Here is a 6,861-nt window from a genome sequence, read left to right as displayed (position 1 = left end):
TTAAAGCAATGAATTGGGAAATTAATCCAACTTCCAACTTCATGCGCATTGAGCACACCAGAGGTGCATGCCATGGTGCGCACCTTAGAGCACACTTTGGAGCCCTCCTTGGTGCACACTGATGTTGCACACCTCAGAGCGCACTATGGTGCGTACCTTGGAGCACACTTTGGAGCACACCAATGGTGTGCACCTTGGAGAATACTTTGGAGCACACCAATGTTGTGCACCATGGTGTGCAACTTTGGTGCACACCAAGGTGGGCACTAAGGTGTGCACCTTTGGTGTGCTCCACTCAAAATTTTCCAGAAAAGGTAAAATAGTTCAAGATTATAGAATTTTCAAAAGGAAAGAGTGAATTTTTTTTAAGAAAATGTGGGTGCCAATGTGTGCACGCTAGGGTGCCCACCCTGGCGAAGGTGAGCACCTGGGGAAAATAAGGCGTAGTTCAACCAATGAATCAAGTGATTAACCCAACTTCCGAGATCGTGTTGCATTGAGCGCACCTTGGTGCTTCCGCTAGCTAATGTGGTTGTCAAGGTGTGCGCAACCCAGCCAAGGTGTGCACTAGGATGGGTGCCAATGTGCGTGCACCCCGACCAAGGTGCATGCTAGGGTAGGTGCCGACGAGCCAAGGTGGGTGTGTAGCCAACACCTAGCCCTGGGAAGCCCCAATGTGAGAAACCCCACCAAACAGTCAAATAAAAAAAGGTGACCCAATGGTCATGCTAGAAACCCCGCTTGGCGCTTGGACAAAAAAAGAGTGGGCTAGGAAGCCCTGACTCAAAAGCCCCCACTCAACACTAGGATAGGAAAAGGCACCCCTAGGGGTGCACCAGAAACCCCACTTTAGACCTGGGAAGCCCCAACTGGGAAAATTCCACCAAACACTTGGGCCAAAAGGAGACACAAGGGTTGCACCAGGAAACCCAATTGGACACTTGGGCAAAAAAGAAAGCATACCCGAAGCGCCTCCCCAAAAATCCCCACTTCACACTTGGGGAGCCACAACTCTAAAAAGCCTCACTAAACACTCAGATAGAAAGGTGGCTTGAGGGTCATGCCAAAAGCCCCACTTCCACTTCCGATAGAGGCACCCCCAACCTGAAAAACCTGACTCAACACATAGATAGAATAGAAGTCGCCCACACCAAAAACCCCAATTTAGACCAAGGGAATCCAAACCTAGGAAAACCCCACCCTGCACTTGGATGAAAAATGTGGCCCAAGGGTCACCAAACTTGGTACCCTGATGAGAAACCCCTCTTCAGACCTTGGAAGACCCCACTCGGCCCTTGGATAGAAAGGTGGCCCCAAGGTCACATCAATTTCATCCACACTTGGAACCCGGGCGAGAAAAAGAGTGCACCCCTTTGAGGTGCACTAGAAACCACACTTGGCTCCTAGACAGGAAAAGAGTGCACCAAAAACCACACTCAATCCTTGGACAAAGAAAGGTCGTCTAAGTGTCACACCGTCGGTAACCCCGCTTGGCACTTGGACGATAAAGTATGGCATGTGCCCCCTTGAGGTGCACCAACAAGAACCCCACCTCGAGGGACTCAGGAGAGAGATGCATGTCAGTGAGCAATGAAGATGGTTAGAACTATAAACCCCACCTATAGTAGAGCCAAAAAGAGACCAAATGAATCAAGGCGACAAAGGGATGAATCTTAGTGGATCATGGCATTAAGGCAACTCTGCCACATACAATACTTTGTTGCTTATTTAAGTCGTTAGCAAAAGATGTTACTACTTATCAAATTGCCATTAGTTTTTATATTCAAAGTCATACTATATACTCTAGTTGGTTAACACTACCGAATCATGCAGTTGGTACACATAGAGAAGTCGGTATGCATAGTCTAGTCGGTTAGAGAGGAAAGTAGTCACAGAACACCATATACACCGAGCTGTCTACCGAGTATCTTTTTGAGACTACAGAGAAACAAAGATGACACACTGAGTTGATATACACTGAGTGAAACGTGTTACCAGATACATTGAACCTGGACATGCATATGAAAATGTGTTACAAGATCGAGGCACATCTAACTGTTATTACATTGAAAATTGCACCAGAAGATTGTGTATGATTTTGAGATCAATCTAACCAATGAAATATTTTGTATAGTTATTCATTCAAGGAATCTTGTTTGTAAGACTGATGCAATGAATTGGATCACTGTCTTAAGAGATCTATTTATACAGCATGAGTTAAAGGTGTATGCATGAACATATATGTGTGTAAGAAGACTGTTATAGAGACATAGAGGTCACCGAGAAGGTTTTCAGAGAACAGTCGAAGAACAGAGTAAACAGAAGGGTTTATTGAGTTACTATATGGGTTACCGAGGTATGCTATAAGCAAGGTAATCTATTCTGAGCACATAGAATCTGCTATAACATTTCAGATGTAAAGTTGCAGATATTTGTAATGATTTTATTGTGATATTGTGAAGTTGAAAGAGAAACCTTTAATAGGGTAAAAGACTCTAATCAAGTCTATAAATTGTAAAGCCTCTAATCAGGTGCAGCATTCAGAATAAATGTTGTAAAATCCTTTAGCAAGGTAGATCTAACAGATCTTGTTACTCCTAACAGGGTAAGCTATCAGAAATAGCTAAAATGTAGCTCTAACCGAGCACTCTTTATTATTGCACTAGTGAAGTTGTGGGTGCCATCCCCACCGCAGTTTTTCTCTCTAACCAAGAGTTTCTGCGTAACCAAAATATATGTGTTATGGAGTGAATCATGTATGATTGTTATCTATTTGTTTTAACTTTATTTTATGTTACTGCACTATTCTGTTTATGCATAATAGTAAAGTTATTATTCAAGAAAAGTTTTGAAGTACTAATTCACCCCTCCCCTCTCAGTACATTAGCTTTCCATATTGGGCCTAACAAAAGATTCTTCTTACCAATAGCTTGAAATTGTTATCCAAGGTTTCCCCAACCACATGGTTGCACAAATTGAAGGTATCCAATGACACGAGCCCTTGGGGGTACAAGAGAACCCCTACTGCAGGTCGCAATGTAGCTAGAGAGAGATGCACCGCATCTAGAGTGGATTATGACTTAGAGGCATTCAGTCATAATCTGACACACAGTAGCTTCACACCACTGGATTTTCAGCCAATCATGATGACCAAATGTGTGAATCAACAATTCCTCTCATACTAAGTTAAATTACTATCGTGATGTGGATCATCAGTAGGGTAAAACTAACCTATCTCACGACGGTCTAAACCCAACTCACATTCCCTATTGGTGGGTGAACAATCCAACACTTAGTGAATTCTTCTTCATAATGATAGGAAGAGCCGACATCGAAGGATCAAAAAACAATGTCTCTATGAATGCTTGACTGCCACAAGCCTGTTATCCTTGTGGTAACTTTTCTGACACCTCTAGCCTCAAATTCCAAAAGTTTAAAGGATCGATAGGCCACGCTTTCATGATTTGGATTCATATTGAAAATCAAAATCAAATGAGATTTTACCCTTTTGTTCCACATGAGATTTGTGTTCTCTTTGAGCTCATCTTAGGACACCTACATTATCTTTTAATAGATGTGTTTCACTAGCCAAACCCCCCACTTGACAATGTATTTTGCCTGGATTGACGCACCTAGACGCACCTTAAGGCCAAAAATAGGGGCATTTCCCCATCTCTGCCTCATCGAATAAGTAAAATAACATTAAAAGTAGTGGTATTTCACTTGTGCTGAAATGGATCCCACTTATTCCAACACCTCTCAAGTAATTTCACAAAGTCAGACTAGAGTCAAGGTCAACAGGGTCTTCTTTCCCAACTGATCCTGCCAAGCCCATTCACTTAGCTGTAGTTTCGCTAGATAGTAGATAGGGATAGTGGGAATCTCATTAATCCATTCATGTGTATCACTAATTATATGATGAGGCATTTGGCTACCTTAAGAGAGTCATAGTTACTCCCGCCATTTACCCGCGCTTGGTTGAATTTCTTCACTTTGACATTTAGAGCACTGGGCAAAAATCCCCCGAAGGTAGCACCTAGAGTTCATCGCACAATCCACATGCAACGGCCCACCTTTGCCAAGGTAGTAGCTCAGGTAGGCCACCAACAACCCATGGGTTTGGGGCACAGACCCCTAGGCCCATCCCTCAGAGCCAATCCTTTTCTCGATGTTATGACCCATTTTGCCGACTTCCCTTACCTACATTATTCTATTGACCAGAGGTTGTTCACCTTGGAGACCTAATGCAGTTATGAGTACGACTGAGTGTGAATGGTACTAGGTCCTCTAGATTTCAAGGGCCACCAAAGGCGCATTGAACACTGTGAGATGTGCGATTCTCTTCCAACTGCTAGACCCTATCTCCAGTTGAACCGATTTTAGGATTGGCAAGATGTTAAAAAGAAAAGATAACTCTTCTTGGGGCCCCCACCGACATCTCCAAATTTCCTAACATTTTTGATTGCCGCCACATTCCAGTTCAGGAATATTAACTCATTCCCTTTTGATCATCGTGTGAAATGCACCCTTGAAACAAGGCTTCTCCATCTCTTAGGATTGACTAACCCATGTCCAAGTGTTGTTCACATGGAACCTTTCCCCACTTCAGTCTTCAAAGTTCTCATTTGAATATTTGCTACTACCACCAAGATCTGCACTGGGGGCTGGTCCACACAGGCTCACGCCCAAGGTTTCGTAACAACTCCCATGTCCTCCTACTCATCAAAGCCTGGCACTTGCCCCGACGACCGAGTATAGGTTGTGCACTTCAGTGCCATCCATTTTTGGGGCTAGTTGATTTGGCAGGTGAGTTGTTACACACTCCTTAGTAGATTTCAACTTCTATGACCATTGTCCTATTGTCTTAATCAACCAACACCCTTTGTGGGATTTAGGTTAGTGTGCAATTTGGCACCATAACTCGGCTTTTAGTTCATCTCACATCATCAGTTCTGCTTACCAAAAATGGCCCACTTGGAGGTCGCAATTCTATGGTGTGGCTCAACGGAGCAGCTGGGCCGCCTTACCTATTTGAGGTTTGAGATTAGGTCGAGGGCATTATGCCCCCAATGCCTCTAATCATTTTATTTACCTGATTAAACCTGCACATGAGCTCCAGCTATCCTGAGGGAAACTTTGGAGGAAACCAGCTACTAGACAGTTCGATTAGTCTTTCACCCCTATACCCAAGTCAGATGAATGATTTGCATGTTAGTATTGCTACAAGCCTCCACCAGAGTTTCCTCTGGCTTTTCCTTGCTCAGGCATATTTTACCATCTTTCGGGTCCCAACAGGTGTGCTCACACTCGAACCCTTCACAAAAGGTCAGGGTCAATTAGTTGTGCACCCCCTAAGAGGGATCTTCCCAGTCAGCTTCCTAGTGCCTCATGGGTTTCCCAATCTGCCGACTCGCACACATGTTAGACTCCTTGGTCCATGTTTCAAGATGGTTCAGATGGAAAGCCCACTGGCTAGCGCCATGAGCGCATAGGTGCCTGAGGGTTCTCCCTGGTAGGTGTGTGATTTTCTCCTCAACCATCGCGATGGAGGCATAGTGCAACCTGAAGGTCGTGCTTATGCCACCACAATGACTAGCTGACATTGTTTTGCATCCGATCAGGGCTCATCATCGACCTCCATGCACTTTTCTCCCAACAATTTCAAGCAATCTTTAACTCTCTTTTCAAATTCCTTTTCATCTTTCTCTTGCGGTACTTGTTCTCTATCAGTCTCTTGCTTGTATTTAGCCTTGGATGAAATTTACCACCCAATTAGGGCTGCATTCCTAAACAACTTGACTCATCGACATCGCCTCATGGTGCAACAAGGTCTGGGCTTGATGGGGCTCTCACCCTCTCTGGTGCCCCCTTCTAGGGGATGGGCTTGGTCTGTCACTGAGGATGCTTTTACAGACTACAATTTGACAGGTGGAGCCACCGATTTTCATGCTAGGCTCTTCTCGATTCACTTGCCATTACTAGGGGAATCCTGGTAAGTTTCTTTGCCTCTGCTTAGTGATATACTTAAACGCAGTGGGTATTCACACTTGACTTGGGGATGCAGCAAGGGGCCAAGCAAATTTTACCCAGACGCTGGTAGGCCATTGTGGCCTAGTTGAAATTCCACACTTGGCCTCGCTCGACCCGCACAAACCAACCCTGACCCTCATAGGATACCTCTCATCACGACAAGGTGAGGGACCTCATGCTCATTTCATCTGATCGCGATGCTGGCAGGCACAAATGACCATCTTCGCTCCTCTGTGTGGGAGGGCGATTTTGGAGTGTGATTCCCAAGAAGACATGCCCTTGGCCGAGGCCTCAAATGCAACTTGCATTCAAAGACTAGATGATTCATGGGATTTTGGAATTCACACTAAGTATTGCATTTCATTACATTCTTCATCATGGCGAGAGCTGAGATATCCATTGCTAACAGTTGTGTTTTTATCTTATTCATGTTTTTTTTCTAGCGACCCAAATGCACAAGGAACCTGGGTCGCGCTTCAATGTTTTGGACTTCTTGGTGCAGGTTGCACCAATGTGTAGTGTGTTTGATGCGAACCATCTGCCAGTGCAAGGAGACACTGGAAGGGTGCATGTCCTTGCCCCATTGCATCGCATAGGAGGATGTCACCTCAAGAGAACCTTGCAGCCAAATGATAGGTCCTACTCCATGGAAAATTGCATGAGAGTGCACTCATCCATGGTGGGGAGTGATCCAAGAGAAATGTTGTCCCCCTGGGAGATGTAATGGGGGTTGCGGCAATCTTGAATTCCCATCATAGAAGTGATGGATCACCGACACAATGCCGCATGTGCAATGAATGGCATGTAAACTTGATAGGATAGAGACTCAAC

General features: G+C 44.7%; 1 non-coding gene and 1 pseudogene across 1 annotated transcript; both read right to left on the bottom strand.

Moving 5' to 3' along the window:
• Positions 1-2,891: 2,891 nt before the first annotated feature.
• Positions 2,892-6,061, bottom strand: LOC131031924 (28S ribosomal RNA; annotated as a pseudogene).
• A 226-nt stretch (positions 6,062-6,287) lies between these two features.
• On the bottom strand, positions 6,288-6,441 carry LOC131031784 (5.8S ribosomal RNA). Its single transcript, XR_009103197.2, has one exon. It is a non-coding gene; the product is annotated as a 5.8S ribosomal RNA (ribosomal RNA).
• Positions 6,442-6,861: the final 420 nt, after the last annotated feature.

This window comes from Cryptomeria japonica, chromosome 2 (genome assembly GCF_030272615.1).
Source record: "Cryptomeria japonica chromosome 2, Sugi_1.0, whole genome shotgun sequence".
NCBI lineage: Eukaryota > Viridiplantae > Streptophyta > Pinopsida > Cupressales > Cupressaceae > Cryptomeria > Cryptomeria japonica.
The sequence above is the reverse complement of the archived record's forward strand: the minus strand, read 5'-3'. Positions and strand labels throughout refer to the sequence as shown.